The sequence below is a fragment of the Hypanus sabinus genome, chromosome 18 (genome assembly GCF_030144855.1).
Source record: "Hypanus sabinus isolate sHypSab1 chromosome 18, sHypSab1.hap1, whole genome shotgun sequence".
Classification (NCBI taxonomy): Eukaryota; Metazoa; Chordata; class Chondrichthyes; order Myliobatiformes; family Dasyatidae; genus Hypanus; species Hypanus sabinus.
Genome location: NC_082723.1, coordinates 9,730,497 through 9,751,290, shown reverse-complemented (window position 1 = coordinate 9,751,290; position 20,794 = coordinate 9,730,497).

Genomic DNA, 20,794 nt, shown 5'->3' with positions numbered 1-20,794 from the left:
TTTATTGCATTTTGGAAAATTTCCCAACTTTTCTGGAAATGGGGTTTCTAAATTAACTACAAGAAATTTGGAGAAAGAAAAAAAGGAACTTGGCAGCCGAATTTGGGAAGTGGTCCACAGTAGAAACATGGAGATTTTTAATGGAACACTAGATTGTGGCTCAGTATTGGCTTGTTTCCTTGAGGCGGGGGACATCCCTTATGCATGGTTGATAAGAGCCTGCAGTTAATTAAAAATACGATCGAGAATATTGATGCGCTTCTGGACATGACATTTGCGTCATCACTGGCAGCAGAAGTAGTGCGGGAAGTATGAAGAATGACAAATATTGTTTCTTTGTTCAGGACATGGTAATGTAGTCCTGAGACTTCCCGGCCAGTGAGTCTTCGGTCAGTAGTGAGAAAGCTATTGTAAAGGTTTCATAGAGACGGAATTTATGAGTATCTGGAGAAATGTATCCAGGTTGGGGATAGCCACCATGGTTTAGTGAGGGACCGGTCATTACTTATGAGCCAAAATCAATTACATGAAAAAGTGAAACATAGGCAGATGAAGTCAGAACATTCTACCTGAGGGATATTAATTATTATGGTGTTTGACTGGGTCCCCTATGCTGCACTTATTCCGAACTTCAGTTGGCCTGGAATCTAGTGAAACCAGGCTGCAAAGATCCAGAACTGTCTAAGCAAGGGAAAGCCAATGAGGCAGCGGAAGGAGATGTTCCACAAGGAAGCTATAATGTTTAGTACACTTTACAACTGTATCTAGACCCTGCCAATATAGTGTTCTGAGAGACCGACATTAATTTGACCATCATGCAGCACTTGGAAAACTTATTGAGTTAGGGCTGATGATGAAAGCAAAATACTGAATCCGGATTGAAGCACCACGTTCTCTACACTGAAATCCCGTGTACCTATTAAAGGGCAGATGCTAAGATTACACCAAAACAATCTTTTCTAATGGAACCCTGCAACTTAAAATCGGTATTTCAAAGTACTCAGTCGCATCCATTGGTGCTTCCCAAATGAATCAGCTTGCCAGAATGCGAATTTCAAATTCGCAGTTCAAGTACAAACGAATGTGTGAATGTCAATTTACCTTTGAACAGCGGGATTATCCTACACAGAATAGATAAACTAAATATCTCGATCACTTTAACATTGATTTCCTAAGGCCAGTGTGAAATTTGAGCCTCCCTCTGAAATCAATACAAAAGCAAACAAACAAAAGAGCATAATCTAAACATGCAGGTACGGCAAAACCAAAATCTGAGCTCGAAAATTTCTTCCTTCAAAACTGCCGCCGGTAATTTGCATATATAGAATAAATATTTAATTCCTAGAGTACAAATCACTTTCAAGTATTAAAAAAAAAACAAAGGGAACCCAGATGTGCGTGATTGCAGCCCCCATACACTGAGACTTTATACAATTTCGGAATAAAAGATGCAGTCCCTGATATTCGCATGTTCCTGCAAATTTATTTCAACCAATGAAGCAAATAGTTGCAGGCAGCGAGACCCTTCTGTGAATAAAGAAGTAATTCAAATATCTTTTCAATGCAATCCTAACAATCACACAGCTAGCCTTCCGTTGATTCAATCACACAGTACCTCTGTTTCTCGTTGAACTGATCTCACAAATATCCTGTCCTTGTACAATATTTTAGATATTCAATGCAATCACTCATTAAACTCTCGCAGAACATGACATACTTTAAACTGTTGAACATTTAACAAATAATCCTTAATTAGAATCACACAATATTTAAGATGTCCTTTCGAGTCGAATGCAAAGGGATGCTCGTTGTTATGTATCGACACAAGTTAATATACAGCATATTGAAATTATATCATCAACACGTGACCAACTCTGGAACGACTTAAAAGTGCTCTCAACTTCAGGCACTGACCAGAGATAGGACTGAGACTAAATGAATAATTTGTTGTACAGTATCATGCTTAATAACCGTCATTGACACCGTTGATTTAACCGATTTGAAGACTGTACTGGGGCCTTTGTCACACCGACATCCAATCCGACACTATGGTCTTTGCTGCGTTGATAATGGAGTGAAGGTATATTCGTCTGATGTGATACCTCTCTTATAATCTGTGGTAGGAGCTTAACAGAGACGGCTTTGCTGGCATTCTGAATCAGTTCTGTTTATATCTTTAATATCTCTTTTTCTCCTTTTAAGGATTCTTTTGAAGATTCTGGACTGGAGTTACACGCCATAGAAACATATAAGTTTATCAAAGGAATAGATAAGATAAAGGCAGGAAAGTTGTTCCCACAGGTAGATGAGACTGGAACTTGGGGACATAGCCTCACGATTCGGCGATGTAGATTTTCGTCGGAAATGAGGAGGAACTGCTTTTCACAGAGAGTGGTGAATCCCTGTCCCATGAACCAGTGCAGGCTAGCTCAGGAAATATATTTAAGACAAGCTTGGATAGGTTTTTGCATGTTCGGGGAATTAAGTGCTCTGGAGGAAAGACAAATAGTTGGAGATGACTCCATGGTCAGATTGGCCATAATCTCTTTAAATGGCTTGATGAACCAAATTGCCTACTACTCCTATTACTTTTTACGATCTTCAGTTTTTATGCTTCCCGCTCATCTGGTTATATTTTGTTACGTCGTCTCGCAATATCCTCTTCGAATACCTAAAAGTAACTTATTGCATTATTTTTTAGCTTTCTTTCCTACCCTTGTATTTTCCACAAAGTCGAATGTTAAGGATATAATCCCACAGCTTTATAAACCTTCTATGTGTTTTGACTTTTTGATATGTTCGCATAGAAACACAGTCCAATCAATTTGCTTTTCTCTGCAGTACCTGGACAGTGTACTGCTCTCCGGTTAACAGCTGCCTATAACAGCTTTCTATGGTTAGTCTGGGGCCAGTAATGCTATATATCATGATCAATATCTCTCTGGAGCTGAGCCACAAAGGATGTTGTGATTATTATATTGTTCTTTCAGATTCCTGCCCCTGTTTCTTCCGATTCTGATTTTCATCCGTGTCCCAAATAGGGAAGGCGTTGGGAGTAGTGGTAATTGTACTGGCTTCTTTGGTTGTACGCTGGCAGAAGGTGTTTGGAACTGGGCTACCTATCATCGTCATTATCATTCGGAGATGAGTCACTACATCCAGCACTGACATCCCATTTGAAATCTAGCCCCGTTTACGATTTCACTCTGAATAGGGATGTTGGCCCAGCAGCTTTTCTATCTTCTTTAGCCACTTAGTTTGATCGCCAGTGTTATGTTTCTTTTCTGATAATGACTTTAACATAATATTTAAGTATGTTCAAATCCGTATAGATTGTTTTCAATTCCTTCCACTTCGCTACAAGCCAATATGCTTCTTATCACTCTCTCCCTTCTTTCACAAGCCTTCTAAAACTGGTTCAAATGTATTATTTACACGCTCCTAGCACCCAACCTCCTGGCAAGTATTTAGCCTTCTCATTAAGTTTGACAGCTTCTCTTCAAGACTGCTCACCACATATTTGAAAACATGACAGCTTCTTCTCATCAGTCCCTCTGTACTTCATCTTGCTGCCGCAATTCTCAATTAAGCATGATTTTGCTCTGGCTTCGATTAGGGTTACATCGTCCCAGGTGTAATCATCAAAATCTTTATCACAGGGTTTTTATTTTCCTACATACATCAATAATTTTCGAACCTTCCACACCCAGGACAGTTCAGTGTTAACTATATCTCCAGCACAACGTAAAAAAAGACATGTTCTGAGGATGATGTGAAAGGAATGTGGGGGTTTTAATTTCCAAAATATTGATCAGCAGTACTCAGTGACTAAAGAATTACAATGAAGTGAATTCATTGAGTTATTGAACTGATGAGGAGGACCTGTTTTTAGACAATAGTGGATCTGATGATTTCTCTGCCCAAGGAAGAAGTGGAGGGTAACCCAGTAAATCTATTTAAGTCAAAGTTGGATATTTATTTTGCGAAGTAGCTTAATCAAGGGTTATGGTGAAAAGACAGGTAGGTGGAGATAACCCCTGCCCCTATTTCTTACGTTTTTCAGTTTTTTGTTATTCTGGCCGCTCATCTTGTTGATTCTTGTTCCACTTCTTGCGGTATCCGCTTCTAATACCCAAAAGTAACTTAACGAAGCTTTAATTCTTCACATGCTCCTTGTACTTTCGGTAAAGTCGAATTTTAAGAACGTACTTTTGAGGCTTCATTAAGCTGCCATGTGTTATAGCCTTTTGATACGTTCGAATAGGAACACATTCCAAACAATTTCCTTTCCTCTGCAGATTCTAGACTTTACACTGCTCTCCGGTGATCAGTTGACTGTAACCGTTCACTGTGGTTATCGGCGGCCAGTAATGTCTCAGTATCATGATAGAGATATCTTAGCTGAGGCAGAAGGATGTAATACAAGTCATATTGCTCTTTCAGATTCCTGCCCCATTGCCTTCCGTTGCAACTTACTCGCTGCTCGCAAATGGAACCAGTGGTGACCCTCATGACAATAGTTCTGGTTTCTTTGTTAGTATGCTGGCGGGAGATGTGTAGAAATAGACTGATTATCCTCGTCATAACCATACGGAGCTACGTCACTACGTTCACTACCAAAGTCCTGTTCCAAAATCAGGCCCCTGTTTATTATTTCTCTGTGAATGGGGATGTTGGGTTTCTTCTCTGATAATAATTTCGACTTTACATTCAAAATGTGTTTAAACTATTATACATTTCAGTCAAACTTTCCAGTTTGCTACAAGTTAAAGTCATTCTCATCACTGTCTCTTCCCTTTCACAAGCTGAATCGAATGCATTGTTCCCACGCTCCTCGCAAATGTTTTTCCTTCTCATTAAGATGGACAGATTCTCTTCAAGAAGCCACATCACGGAAAACATGATTGCTTCTCTAATCATTCCCGCTGTACTCTAGCATGTGACCACCATTCTACACAATTAGCAATTAAGCATTCTTTCGTTCTGGATTCGGTTACTGTCTTTGCTTCATGTCATGTTCCAAATTTTTATCACAGCCTTTTAATTTTCCTTCATACAGTCATGGTCAGCGAATTCTCCACACTGAGGGCAATTCTGCATTAAGTACTGCTCCATCACAATGTTAAAAAGGGTGATGTTATAGCTATTACATTTCGGACTATTAACGGACTATTCCCCCGCAAATATTGAGCGAGAGAACCCAGTGGCTGATGCTTTGCAGGATAGTGATTTCATTGAGTTATTTTTGAATCATTGGTTTTCAACCCAGAGTATTTTAATGCACCATCTGGAGACCTATCCAGATTTGAAATTTTGTAACAATTCAGAATAGAATCTCGAATACGGAACTGTTTGTGCCTTTCCGAGAAAGTGATCATAACAACGACCATCTCGATTTTTGTTTATTAGAGTATATCGATAATATCCAAAACCATTAAATTGAATTTCAAAAAGGCAAAGGTGTGAAGATGCAGCTCGGACTTCAGAAGGTAAACTGGAAGGAACCGCTTCACCTTGAGTCAGTTGAGGAACAATGCAGATGATTTTAAAAGGGAAGAAGCACTCGGCAGCTAACGTTAAAACGTTAGATAATGTCGTAAAAAAACAAATTAAAGCAACAGTTAAAAGTAAAATGATTTTCCCTGTACATACATATCACCACGTACAATCTGAGATCCTCTTACTACGGGCACGTCTAGCAAATCTATAGACGGCTACGTGGATGAATAATGATATATGTAAAACATTGAATAAAAGACTGTTGTAGAAAGGATAGAGAAAATACAACAACGATGTTAAGCATAGGGCTTATTTATATATGAGAACTGTAGTCACTTAGGAAATTCGGATTATCAAAATGCAGGTTGCCAAGGATATGGTGGATAATGCTGAAATAGACCCCAGTAAAATTTACTCAATAATTTAGTAGGAAAATATAAGTTACGGAGGAAGTTAAATGAATCAGGAATCATAAGAGTAGATTATAATATGCAGGGAAGGGCATAGCCGACAATAACTCATATTTCCCTTCTGTATTCTGCTACGAAGTTGTTAGCAATCTGCCAGTAAGTGTAGAAAAAATATTATTTTATTAAGTGTTGGCCATAGGAAACTACGGACTAATCAAGGACATGGGAAGCAGTCAAACTAGTTGTTTCTGTTTCACCCCAATTTCTGAAATGTTAACTGATTCTTGCTCTTGGATAATCTAATCAGAGTATTTGAATTTGGACACAAGCAGTTTTATGTAATAACCTGCTAAACCTGAGACCATTCTCAGTCACGTAGCCATTCTTCATGGAAAGGGCATAGACTCTGAAGTGATTCTTGTTCGGGACAACCTAATCATAGCATTTGAATGTCGAGGCATGGAACTTCATGTAATGACCTGCTAAATATGAGAGCATTCTCAAAGGAGTAGCTACTTGTTATGTATAACGACAACCTATCATGAAACAATCTGTATTCCTGTTGGGCTCTGTGTGGGTTTCCTCATTTTACTGGTTTGGTCCAGTCAGAATTGAACGACACAAATACAGAAGGCCGAGGTGGGACAATGCTGGATGATGCCCTGTACAATGACCAGTAATAAGGTAGCTCAGATGACGTTGATCGAACACGATGGAGATCCAATAGTTCAATTGACCAGGAACAATATCAGAGTCTGTAGCTCTAATAGGCAGGGGCGATAACACTTCAGCAACCAGAGACGCGCCATCGCCGTTAATGAGAACCCCATGGACACCATGGAGATATTTTCCATGGTGATATTTTTTCTTACATTGAAAACTCATGGAGGATAATGGATTCTAACAGGCTGCACAAAGCTACGTAGTTTGTCAACCCACGTGCTTCTCTTCATTTGAGACAATGGAAGTTAACTGTCTTTTAATACATTCTCTGTACCTCTCTGGTCATTATTACAAGGGGTGATAGTTTTATCAGAATTGGCTTTCCTGGGTGGGCTCGGATAAACCTCTCTATTCAGCACGAGACTCGAGTCGGAGCACGTGGGATAGGTAAAGAGGCATCTGGGACCGGGTAGTTAGCGGCTACTAACCCAGGATGAAAAATTCAAGAAACTTCAGGAATTCAGCAAGTCCAAAGGACTTAGATTGTTACAATTGAAGTGGACACCTCCAGGAATACGTATTGTGGTGTCGCCGCCATCTAAGAAATTTTCCGGTCACCCTGGCTATGAAGGGAGTTTAAACAATTACAAAAAAATTATAAACAGCTGGCTGTTTAATTGAGGATTTGATGGCGTTGTAACAAAAAATAAAAGCTCAGGCAGAACGGCGGAGATTGGTAACGGAAAAGGGATGTCGGCATAAAGTAGAAGTCGGACGAGATAAGTTACAACAGGAAGGAGTAGAATATGAAGCTAAAGCAGAACCCGAGCGAAATAGATTTGAACAGAACACAAAATGCTCCAAAAGTAGGTAGGAACCTTTAGAGAAAGTGCTAGATGTTCAGAAACGTATTGATTCGATGCATCTGAACCAGGTGGAGAAGCCCAACTAGGGAAGGATAGAGCGGACTGATTAAGGAATCAGTGCAGTGATGAAAGACGGCTATGAATGTGATTCGGAATTCAATACAGGAATGGAAGAACAGCACTAGTGATCATGCGCAGGGTATAAAGCAGCGGGAACAATTGCTGCACAGAGCGGTATGAAATGAGCTTTTTGATCTAAAAAGCAGGCGAAGGTGAATATGGAGATGGTTATTTGTATGATATAGCAGACGAATCTACTAGATACGGTCATGATAATTACGAAGCAACATTTCCCGAGGAACTCCCACCAACAGCATATTAACGAGAGCTTGTGCAATCTTCTGCACGATTGGCACCCCTAGTTACTATCAGAGAGGGGGAGCAGAGGGAGCAAATCGAATCAAAACATATCTAACACTACACCGTTCGGTGTACAGCATCTTAAAATATATTGCGAAGTATAATCGGAAATGTGTGCTCAGAGACGATCCTCGAGAACTTTTCCAAGCAACCAGTCATCAGACAGCAATACATGTCCGAGATAGACTGTGTACCTAAAGGTGTATGGAACAGCATTAGAGCTTGACCATTTAGGGACAGAGGCCTCAAATAGATGGTTGAGGTCAGTTGTGTCTCACTGAACCAATGAATCTCAAACGGCAGTTTTGATCCTTCCGAACCCACAGACATGGGTACTGACGAAAGTGAGGAGAGCGGGGGAAAAGAAGTAACAAAGACCAAAAATAATATCCAATGGGAAGGCCATGACTATTAAATATCAATCTCTCTGGAGAAATTCGGGTAAGGGACATTAAATTCTTTTTCTGTGGTCACGGGTGACATATTAAGTGGAATGTCCAAACCTGAAACAAGAAAGTGCGGAGCAAGACGGTGGCTTATTCCCTAGATAAACTACCATCCAGGGAATTGTACCGTGATTCTCAATGACGCTGTTTTGCCTCAACAACATGGGTGTGAGACACAGGGTATGATAAAACCTGAAGCCCTCTAGTTAGTGGTTAGGTTAGAAGCCCCCCTGTTACAGTTCATGGAAGTTCATAGAAGATCCTGATGGTATCGTCAACATTAGTAATGTAAAATAAAAATGCAGATTATAAGACACAATGTAAAATTACCCTACGTGGGTTCACAGGACATTCACAAGTAGAACATGTCAGCGTAGCATCGGAAGTTTGAACAGGAGACACAGCATTGAAACATTGAGCAGTGTTTGTGGAATTGCCCTGGGAGCAGGAACATGTCGTGAGGAGTGACTGTACGGCCAGGGCTGTGCTTGCTTTGACCCAGTTAATTGTATGATTTGGAAGATGCCAACTGGCAAGAATATAGACACCGCATGCAGATCCCCATAGGAGAATATCACGGTAGAATATACACAATGGGTGAAATGTGGATAAAACTGAGGAGATGAGGAATGGTCAGAAGGCGCTGAATGAAGTGAGGTAATACAGAGTTTGCTAAAACGAGACACTGACGCTAATAGCCGCCAATAAAAACTCACCCATATGGCCAGTGGAGAAACTAGATAGTAGCCGGAGGTTCACAATCGACTCTCGACAGGTGAATAAAGCAATTCCCTTAACACCCCAAGTGTAGCAACTAACCCGGAGACAGTGGTCAAACAGAATGAAAGAGCGCAATGCTTAACAGTTTCATATAAAAATATTGGATAGTTTTTTTCTATTCTACTTGAAAGGTTTGCATTTACCTTTCTGAGACTGCAGTATACATGGACTGCCCTACTAGAGGGGTTCCATAATTCCTTGTATATATTTCATCAGGGCTCAGGGGAAGGTTGAATGTGATTTTCAAAGCTCGAGTGCTTGGTGCTATGTTTAGATTACATTCTGCTGAAGACTGAAACCAAGTGAGAACATTATGGGCTATTGACAGAACTAATGCAATTATTACGTGCATTGGGACTAGAGGTAAACCGTAAAAAGCACCGGTGATGAAACAAGTAGTTATTTGTGAAAGACTTTGACATTGGGAAAAAGAGAAATTGGAAAACGAAGAGGAGAATCGGTGATGAAACTACCTCTTCCCGGCTAACTGAAAGGGCTGTGGCCCTTTCCGTGGCTGATAGGCTAATCGCGGGATGGATTTCCCAGTAAGGTCGCTCATTTAGTGGAATGAATCATTCTTACTGCAAGTGTCAACAACTGATAACACCCCTTTAGTCGTGCTGCCTCAGGCGACCCATGGGAATTTAAGACCAGTTGTGTATGCATCACGCATGCTCTCAACAGTTGAACAGGAAGATGTTGTTCGTGAAAACCATTTGTCAACAGTTCTCTGTGCATCCCACTACATAGTGGGATTGAATCCACTTTCAACAAAATCACTGGATGGACACAATGGAAAAAATTAAAACAGAACGTTTTTTTTTGTATATGATTGATGATGAGCGGAGAACCGTATGTCACTCTCTGATATCTTCAGGTTTACTAATTCCCGTAGTTCCCTGCAGATGTGTCTGTGGTGGAAGAGCCGATAACAAAGACTCTGGTGAGTCACTGCAGGGGGAAGGCACGGAGGTCCATCCTGGCATATAATGCTCCTGCTGCAGCCATGCCAACCGTCTTCGGCACGCAGCAGGACCAATCAAGACAGTGGAACTTGTGTGAATTTCCAATAGCAGAATTTTATACATAGAGGAGAAATTCAAAATATGGATATCTTTGGAATGCATGTTAGTGTATGGCGAGGTTACGCGGGGACGTCATCACTTTGATCAGTTGAGGCTGCAGAAGCAAAAACATTATCATTCAGATTAACAACTACGAACGATGCTGTCAGACAGGTCAGTTGTGATAATACAAAAGAAGCAGTGATAACACCATCCGGGTCAGCGACGTGTTAGTAAACGTGCAGACTATTTTGCATATTGAACGGCAGACAGTCTTTGAACAATAAACCAGACCCGTAATAGTCCCGGGCTTACAATCAATATGCCTACTTCATTCAGGCGTCCTCTAACCAAAATCCATTTACTGGAGCTCCAGTATCTCAGAGTGATGACCGTGAGTGCGCCGTGTGGAGAGTTTGTGCGCAGTCTTCCGGCTGTGTTTCTCATTACTGCCCATCTGCAGTGACCTCTTCATCCTGTTCCTTACAATGTTTTATCTCATTCGTTTAGTATTTATAAATCATTTCAAAATATTTTAGGAAAAAAAATGACTTATTTTTTTATTTTATACAAACATGTAACTGAGCGTAATCCGTAATTCTTCAAGCTCTGAAATATAAAGGGTTAACAACGTCTCATCTTGACTGTAATTAATTAGTGATGTACAACAATTCACTCTTGTTGTTCTACCCCGCTTGCTTGAAGTAACAAAAACATATCTATTGATTCGGAACATGCAGCACATTTTTCAAAGGTTAAGAAGCTAACACATGCTGACATGTATGCAGGATAATTTAAAAATTATATATATGATTTTAGTCCTATTTTGGGACATTAGCCTAAAAGATATCGGTTGTGTAAAGGTGTTAGTGATGAAGGCGCCGCATTCTTATGTTCCCCGGTGGTTTCATTTATTTGAACCTACTGAATAGAAGCTGTACGTAACTATTTTTACCTTTCAGTTTCTTTAACCGGGAATCCACCGTACGATATCTGGATTTATCTTCGAGTATATTGGAGTGTAAAAGGACTGGCGAATAAAGAACACCAAATTTCATATAGACATACGAAAAAAAATGTGCCGGTGACTCGAAATATATGTGATGACAAAAGGAAAAGAGTGAATATATCCGCCGGGTCACTCCTGATATTGAACGTACATCTCTGTCCTCTAATGTCAAGACGGTCATGATACGTTGCATGGAAAATCTGTCCACATCACGTGACCATCTCCTGCTGTGCAGAGCGCTATCGTTGTCGTTATTTATCGCACATTTGAGATGCTGATGCTGTTGTTTAAAATTTGCCCCAATCAGCAGTTCATTTGCTGCAAGTTTGCGGACATGGACAAATAAGGACACGAGTAATACGTCCTGATATCCACTGACAGTGTGGTCAGTGATGACTGGACATCATTACAAAAAGTGTGATTGTACCAAGCAGCATTTTTACAAAGAGCAATATTCTTATGTCGTTATGGTCTTATGGTCATAGATGTTGTTTTTGCTGTTTCCATGATCATCCTGGACAAGGCAATGAAATTACCAGCATACTGAAAGATGGTTCTGAATAAACAGTGATGTTCACAGTGTGAGAGATCTTGGGACTGAATAAGCTGTGATAATAACTTTGCAGCATTGAATGAACTGGGCAAGCAGAGACATTATCCATGTCGTCGGTGGCATGTCAGAGGAAGCGCAGTTAAGACCAGTGTGGTCAGTTATGAGACTGTAGATCTGTGACAGTCCTGTTCATTGCAGGAATTGATCATTTAGAAGTAAGGAATTATCACCGTTAGTCTCTTCACAGCACAGAAAAGAAATATAATTATCTGCCTCATAAATGTAATCCTTTTAAATTTATCTATCTATCTATCTATCTATCTATCTATCTATCTATCTATCTATCTATCTATCTATCTACCTATCTATCATCTATCTATCTATCCATCCATCCATTCACTTATGTCTGTATAGTTCTGTGGGCACATTGGCTCGAAACTAAAGAAAACCTTTCTTTAAAATAGTCGCGGTGACAACTTCTGTAGAAAAAAAAAACAGAATCGTAACTTGAAAACACGATACACTGCAAACCATTGTGAGAATCATGCAAGATAAAGTGCCGGAAAAACATCGATGTTAGCATCGTGTTTTGTCCATCCTGATTTGGTTTGTTACTTTTATTCTTATTCATTTTTGGGTATGTTTTGTTGGAGTTCGTTGTCCGTTTTTTCTGACAATGGTGTATAACTGTGCAGGAAGAATTTCATAGTAAAATGTTTTTTTTCTCTCTTGGGCAGTTCTATTATTTCGGGCTTCAAAATCTTGGCTCAGTGGTAGGAATAATGGTTAAGATTGGAGACTTCCTCGGCCATGACACATTCTGTGCCTTGTTTTGACATTTACTCTCAATGAAGGTTTGTAGCATCGCCTTCTTCGGCTTTGGATCTTGTAGCTGTTGTCAGCTGTCTGGTCCGGGAAATAGTTTTGCATGCGGTAGTAGGGAAATCTGTATCCCACCAGCATCGTAGGTTTTCAGCTATCATCACTGGTTTGGCTTGCCTGTCTTAGGGGTGTACCAGCGCGTTACCATTGTGGCAAGTAAACAGTTACTTGGAGCCATAAGTGAGAGCAGGATGGCAGGTGATGTCCAACGCTGGACAAGCTACCCCTGTGTGGAGCACGACCTGCCCGCCGTCAGAGGTGCCAGACAAACGATTCCTCATGGAAACGACTTTTGGCTTCATTGGCTACATAAATCCAGGAAAGACGCTCCTGGATTGACCGGCTTTCCCACCCTAAACCCCAGTTTTGTGTGAATGCTGAGTAATTTGCGACCCTGTTACAAATTAGTGTCACGAAATAACGACAGTAGACTGCATACGATTAATAGAATTATACTTTATTATAGGAAATTGTGTGAAAGCAGAGAAGTGAGGATGGCTGGAGGAATTGGATTAGCCCATGGTTGAATGGCGGAGCAGACTCAATGTGCCGAATGGTCTACATCTGCTGCTACGTCTTCTGGTCTTATGGTCGTATCTATGAATCTTAACTTAAGGGTTAGAAAAAATACAGAAAGGAAATGCCCCATTCTAATTAAACAGTTAAATGTGCACGTGGGGGCTTATCTTGAAATTCTCAGCCCTCGGTCAGCGTGAAAGCTTACACTACCTTCCAAACGTCGCTCGCAATCCATCACGAACAAGCGGATGCCACAGGATGGTATCCTAAGGTAGGTCCTCCTCAGCGTCTTCGCCCTTATGCCGTCGAACAACAGCCCCAAGACCACTCTCGGTGTCGCTCACCAAAACAAACAAAAAAAAATCCACTCCCCATTTTTGGCATCCTATTTGAATGGCCCACATTCCTCATCAGTCCTCATCTTCAACAATAACCTGAAAAGGCTCAAAGAGGAATAGGGAAAACAACACATTCCAAAACATAAATTGACCCCTCGGCCCGAATCTGACCTGACAAATCATCCTCACATGCTTTTCGTATTTTCTGTATTTTCAAAAATTAAGAGCCATTATTTTGCTGTTTCCAAAGTTTTGATTTTACACAAAAATTCCTTGGCCTTTGCTTGACAGAACGAAAATTATCACAGAGAAACGGGAAATATGCCCTCATATCTTCCTCCCGCGTCACCGCTGGGACGAGGATCTTCATGTCGTTACTTAACACCACGAACATCTCGACCTCCGCAACTTCCCATGTCTTCTATGGGAACTTACGTCGAGTCACATCCCCTACCCTAAACCGCGGACTTCTCCGCCGTCTGCAGGTACCAGTTTCTACATTGCAGCCTTGTCAAACATTCCTCCCTACTGATCTCCAGCAAGCTTTACAAGAGCCACAACTAAATCTACACCACATCCCGCACGAAACACCGTGAGCAAAAATTTGTTCTTGCAGGTCCGACGGTTATATCCAGTTTTTATGGTGAGTCAGCCTCCATATTGGTGAGAAACAATGTAGATTCGGGTACCGCATTGTAGAACACCACCGCTTGGCATAAACCGTCTAAAATCAATGCCTTTGGAATGAGCGAGTGAATGCGTAAACAATTGCCAGTACTCCTATCCAGATGTACCTGCGGCCGATCAATAAGGAAGAAGACCCAGTGAATACCAGTTTAATTGGCAAATTGAACTTAGAACTGCCGTGCAACAGAAGGCAAAGATTCACGGTGAAGACTTGCTCTGCGACTCGCTTCTTAAAATATCCTAATTTCTGTCCACACATGACATGGAGCAAGAATATGATTGAATATTCCCCACTAAACGAGAAAATATTTTAGCAAGTCACACAAATATTGATGCCATTCAGAAAACGAACCACGCTTCATCATATTGTATTCGACAGTATGGTCCGTGTGCGGATCACGTCCAGGCAGCACTTTCAGCCTCAAGAGTAATAAACACGGTTGCAGGTAAACCTCAGAACCTCCGAGATCCCGTGCGAGTCAGAAACCTGTTCTGCCGAGAAATATATCTCCGCCCATCACTGTTCTTCAATATTTCTTTCCGGCCGCTAGTGGAAAAAGCTGCAATTGTGCAGAAAAGAAGTTACTCTTTGCTATCTGAAGACAATATGGAGACAGATAATAAATGATACCTTGGTAAAAACGCACAATAACCCGACGTATTGATTACTGGCGATGTTGAGAATAAAACGGTGGAGTATCAGTCAGCTGTTTACGAGTTAGAGTAAAATCAATTCACAAGAAATGGTGAGTGAAATAGAGAGATGGCGCTGGCAGCCTGACAAATGGTATTTCAAGTGTGAAAAGGTAAAGCATGTTATCAGTACTAACATCAGTGCATAATGCACATCACACAACAATACCAATTCCATAGTGGATACAAAGAGGTCATCCTCCAGTTAGCCGAGGGCTGCACATCGACGCGAGTTCCACAATAGATTCCTAAGTGAGGCTTTCTCGAGGGAATGCAGGGCTGCACATGGGTACGAGTTCTACAATGGATGCAGAATGGTGAGCCATTCTGTTTAATAATCCGAGGGCCGCTCAGCTTCCACAGTAGGCACGTAGTGGTGCAATGCAAGGGCAGCACGAGAGGTGATAGAAAGTTGAGCTTGAACGTATCCAGAGTTCATCTGGATCATCCCTCTGTTGTCTTCCGCCTGAGGCGTTTATCTGCACCCTCCGCCTGTCTCTCATCCACGTGCCTTCACTGAAATGATAGAACTGAATCCGTCTCTACCATTCTTGCTGGCAGATTTTTCCATACTCGCTCGACCCTCTGAGTGAATAAGACTTCCCACATACCTCTCCTGTATTTTTCGCCTTTCTCCCTAAACCTATAATATCTAGTTGCATATTCGCTCAGAGAATGAGGAAAATCTGAGGGCATGGACTTTGTATATAACTCTGGTAAGTTGATGTACTTCTGTAAGATCTGCGCTCATTTTCGTGCTCTCGAGGGAATAAATTCATGACCTATTTGACCTTTCCCTAAAATTCTTGGCCTCAATTCCCGAAAACATCATGGTAAATTATCACTGCAATCCTTGAGGTTTTGGGATTTTTTTTAATATTATATAGGTCACCAGAATAGCACACGATATTCCATCTGCAGCCTCAACAATGTGTTGTACTGCTTCAACATAACGTCCCAACTCCTGTACTCAGTGAATATAATTTGAGCTCAATACGTCCCAATATGCCTGTGATATAGTTTTCCTGGAATTATGGATCTGTAGTCCCAGGTCTCTTTATAAAATTTGCACAATGAAGTCCTACTGTTCAATATATGCGACTTACTCTGCTGTATGTTTTTCTCCCAACACAGACCACCTCACACATGCCCGTGTTCAATTCCATCTGCCATTTATCGACCTGGTTCCCAGCCACCCAAGAGCCCGCTGGAAGCTTGGATAACATTCCTGTCTGTATAGGACGACCCGATCTTGGAACCGTCCGCAGTTTCTCTGACCCATTTGTCCACATATTCTATATACACATACAAATACTATACACATACTATACAAATACTAATACCAAGCACAGCGACAAAATGGGCACGATCAACAAAATGAACTGTTCTCTCTGCTATTCCACTGCTGGGTTTATTTTCTTTTAAATTGATGTGTTGGACTGAAAATTGGAAGTCAACTTGCGATTCTCACATGGGTAAAATGTAGTGACTGTGCGATGTTTCCTGGGGACATAAACAGCAGTTTTGGTGTTTTAGTGCACACCTTCCGTGCGAATATAAAGTGCATTACACTTTATGATATTTCGTTCAGTCTCGGTGGCAAACATTAGCCCAGCCTGGGAACTTGCGGACTGATCACTGAGTTTATTTTCTAATTCTATTCAAACTGATTATTGATGGGGTAATGGTTTTAGAATTGTGTCAGCTCTTGCTAAACTCTTTAAAGTGAAATAGTTTGCACCAAACGTCACGGGTATCGGATAAGTTAGACAAGGGAGTGAGACAAGGGAGATCCAGTGGATGTAGTGTACCTCGATTTTCCGAAGTCATTGATAAGGTCCCACATAGGAGATTGCTGGGTAAAATCAAAGCTCATGGCACTGGGGGAAGACATTGACATGGATAGAAAACTGGTTGGTAGATAGAAAGCAAAGGGTAGTGGTGAATGGGTGTTTCTCGGAATGGCATGTCGTGACCAGTGGGGTGCCATTGTGTTCGGTATTGAGACAGAGCTATTTACAATTTACGTCAACGATTTAGATGAAGGCATTGAGAATAACAACATCAAATTTGCTGATGATACTAAGCTGGGTGGCAGTGTGACATGTGATGACGATGTTAGGAGAATTCAGGGTGACTTGGATAGGCTGGGTGAGGGGGCAGATACTTGGCAGATGACTAATGTGAATAAGTGTGAGGTTATCGACTTTGGGAGTAAAAACAGGAAGGCAGATTATTATCTGAACGGTGTAAACTTAGATAAGGGAGAACTACAAAGAGATATAGGAGTCCTTGTTCATCAGTCACTGAAGGTGATTAAGCAAGTGCAGCAGGTAGTGAAGAAGTCTAATGGAATGTCGGTGTGTTGCCTTTATGGCATTTATTTACTTTATAATATTTTCGCTTTAGTAAATCGTTTGTTAGCATTTTTTAGTTAAAGTTAGGATTGTTTAAAGTAAATTCGTTGTCCGTGATATATCGCGGCATGCGATGACGCCAGATCCGGTTTCGCCGCGTCTTGTGGGAAAATACCGGTTTGGAGAAACGGGAAGGAGGGGGCTCACATGTGCAGGATCAGCGCGAGAAAAGCTGTCTTTCTACGCACTAGAAACACAGTGAAGCAACTTGCTGAAGCAAGTTCATGAGATAATCGATATGTTGAATTAAAATGTTAACGCTGATTCTGTTAAAAGTAATAACGGTTGATAAGGTTTATGTTTTCTTTAGTTAAAGAGTTGCGGATAGATTGTGTTGAAGTGTATTTAAATAAGTCAATGGCGTAGTTAGATTCTGACTGTATGCTGCATTTTAATGTAATGTAGTTTATGTAGTTTTACTTTTGCAAGTTTTTACGATGTAAATGTGATATCAAGAAGGAAACAAATACTGTACAAATTTTGTATTGTTTTATCAACAGTTTTCACCATACGTTAATGAGGAAGTGTGAACAGTAAACGGTTAATCTTACTGCGATCCTGTTATCATTGATGACGGTTTACCTCGGTGTTTAGTTCAGAGTTCCGTTACACCGGAGCGAGAACACTACTGTTGGTCTTTATTACAAAGGGAATTGAGTAAAAGAGCAAGAAAATCCTCTTACATTTATACAGAGCCCTGGTGAGACCACACCTGGAGTATTGTGTACAGTTTTGGTTTCCAGGGTTCAGGAAGGACATCCTGGCCTTAGGGGAAGTGCAGCGTAGATTCACAATGTTAATTCCTGGGATGTCCCGACTCTCTTACGCAGAGAGGTTAGAGAGACTGGGCTTGTACACGCTGGAATTAGCGAGATTGTGAGGGGATCTGATTGAAACATATAAGATTATTAAGGGATTGTACAAGATAGAGGAAGGAAATATGTTCAAGATGCTGGGAGTGTCCAGTACCAGAGAGCATGTTTTGAGAATAAGGGGTAGGTCATTTAGGACAGAGTTAAGGAAAGACCTCTTCTCCCAGAGAGTTCTGGGGGTCTTGAATGCATTTCCTCGGAAGGTAGTGGAGGTCAATTCTCTGGATGCTTTCAGGAAGGAGCTAGATAGATGCCTTATGGATAGGGGAATCAAGGGATATGGGGACAAGCAAGGAACCGGGTATTGGCAGTAGATGATCAGTCATTATCTCAAAATGGCATTGCACGCTCGAAGGGCCGAATGGTCTACTTCTGTACCTATTGTCTATTGTCTATAAAGTTTTGAAGTCTTTCCCTAGGAGCAGTTCAATTCCTCATACCGAACAGTCCATGTGAGTCTGCAGGTAATGAACGTTCAACAATCGGTCCGCAAACTGCTGCTAATGTCGCCTGGGCTCGTATTTTATTTTTTAGTTACAAAAATCACTGAAATATTGCTGACTATCTTTCTTACATGCTTAGAATAACAGGCGTACCACGAGTTTGATTGTAAAACATTTCATCAGATGTTGATTTCGTCATTTCAATGATTCAAAACGACTAGCCTTTATGTACTGATCGGGTCAAATTTCACCCGTGTTTCCATTTGACATGTGGACGTATAGGAATTGTACACAATCTAAAATCTGGAATGAGCGAAACGATAAATTATCCTATTTTCCCCTTTAATACCGTGTACTCTATTTCACCTGCTGAACTAAAGCTCCGCTCTCAATGTCGGAAGCTAATGTGGTCGGCGGAATGTGAGAAAATAAATCTGCTTGAAGTTAATTGCCGATGTTGATTATTCAGAATGATGGTCTATGTTAGAAACGACACTGACCAGAAAAGGTCCCATTTCAGCAGCAGAAAAAGGTGTCTTAGTAATTACCTTCGTAATGTTCATATTATCTTTTGCTTAAAATTAAATAACTTGTAACATCGCTTGGGGAAAGGAATTTATGGTCCGGTGACGGAGTGAGAAAAAAAAACTTTAATGCCAGTGTTGCGTAGTTTTTTGTCCTTAACGTGACTGACATGGTAACCACACTAATTGCTCCAGTGGAATTACTCTGAACTCCATAAAACTCTGTTAATCCTATCACCTTATCCACATGAGCAGTAGGAACTTTCTGTCCAACTGAACGCCATTTCTCACGGGATTTGGGATATCCAGCGATTTACTACATCGCGAGCATTTTCTATCCTGCAGTTGTAGCGATCAGTGTACCTGTAAGTTAGCGGAGTTGGTAACGGTAATATGTATGGTGCCGTCATCTTGTTTTTGTTCCGCTGTACTGTTTCTACTTTTACTGAACACAGAGGCTACCATAGTTACATAGTTTCACCTTGCTCAGCCCTCTGAACCGACAGTGGTCGCTTTTCCAGATCAAAAGCTTTTTCAACTGCCCGGCCAGTCGAATATCGGTACTCAAGTCTGATTTTCCATAAGACAATAATTTATAACTTATGTATTAAATTTCATGATTTCACCGCAAATAATTCCTTCAGCTATTTTACCTTAAATAGTGGAAACGGTGTTGTTCTTGGAGCGATCGACCATTCACCGATGCGTCCGTCGTGGAAAATCATATCCCCGCCACTTAACTGCCGTAGATTTGACAACCCACTGCCACTTCTGTCTATTATTGTCCAGCCGGAGTGCACGGACAGAGCCCGCAGAAATTGATTTTCTAATTTTCACTTCAAAAAACAACTATGCCCTTCATAGCATTGGAAGAATGGTGGGCATTCAAACATTTGCGGCTAACCATATTTACATGTTGTTCTTCTCCCTCTGCTCTCTCTCTCTCTCTCTCTCTCTCTCTCTCTCTCTCTCTCTCTCTCTCTCTCTCTCTCTCTCTCTCTCTCTCTCTCTCTCTCTCTCTCTCTCTCTCCAAATTTCCTGTAGTTAATTTAACGGCGACTGTGACGGGGACAATGCGGACTCTCCAAATGCATCAACCGTTACCTGGTTGGAATGTTGTATTTTTATTATGACAAGGGACTGTTCTGTTTGGTTTACAGTCAGTATTATCTTTGATCGTTTCATCGCAATGTGTTGTGGAAATCTCCGGGAAAGATACTACACTGAAGGAACAACAACTGAGTTGATCGTCACCGTTATCGTAGTGAGCTGTGGGAGAAGTATACGGTATTACTTTGCCATTGAACCTTACGTCATTGTTGACAACATGCCGTGGCGTTGCATGAATACGCTACTTTACCTGTGTGGAATGGATTAGAATTACTGGATAGCATTTTAACACCATTGCTACCAATCGGCTTAATTCTAGTCTTCAATGGGCTAACAATAAGTCATATCATTGCGGCAAACAGAGTCCGCAGAGTGCTTCGGAACAATAGTGATCTTCAAAAGGATACCGAGCTGGTAAACCGCAAAAAAATCGATAATTTTGTTGTTTGTTATTTCTGCTCATTTGATAGTATTTTGGATGCCCTATCTAGCCGATTCCCTGAAATTGCAACTGCAAAACTATTTTTATGAGGACAAATATTTGAGTTCCCCGGTACATATGCTACAACAGTTTGGGTGCAAGTTGCAAATTCTCAGTA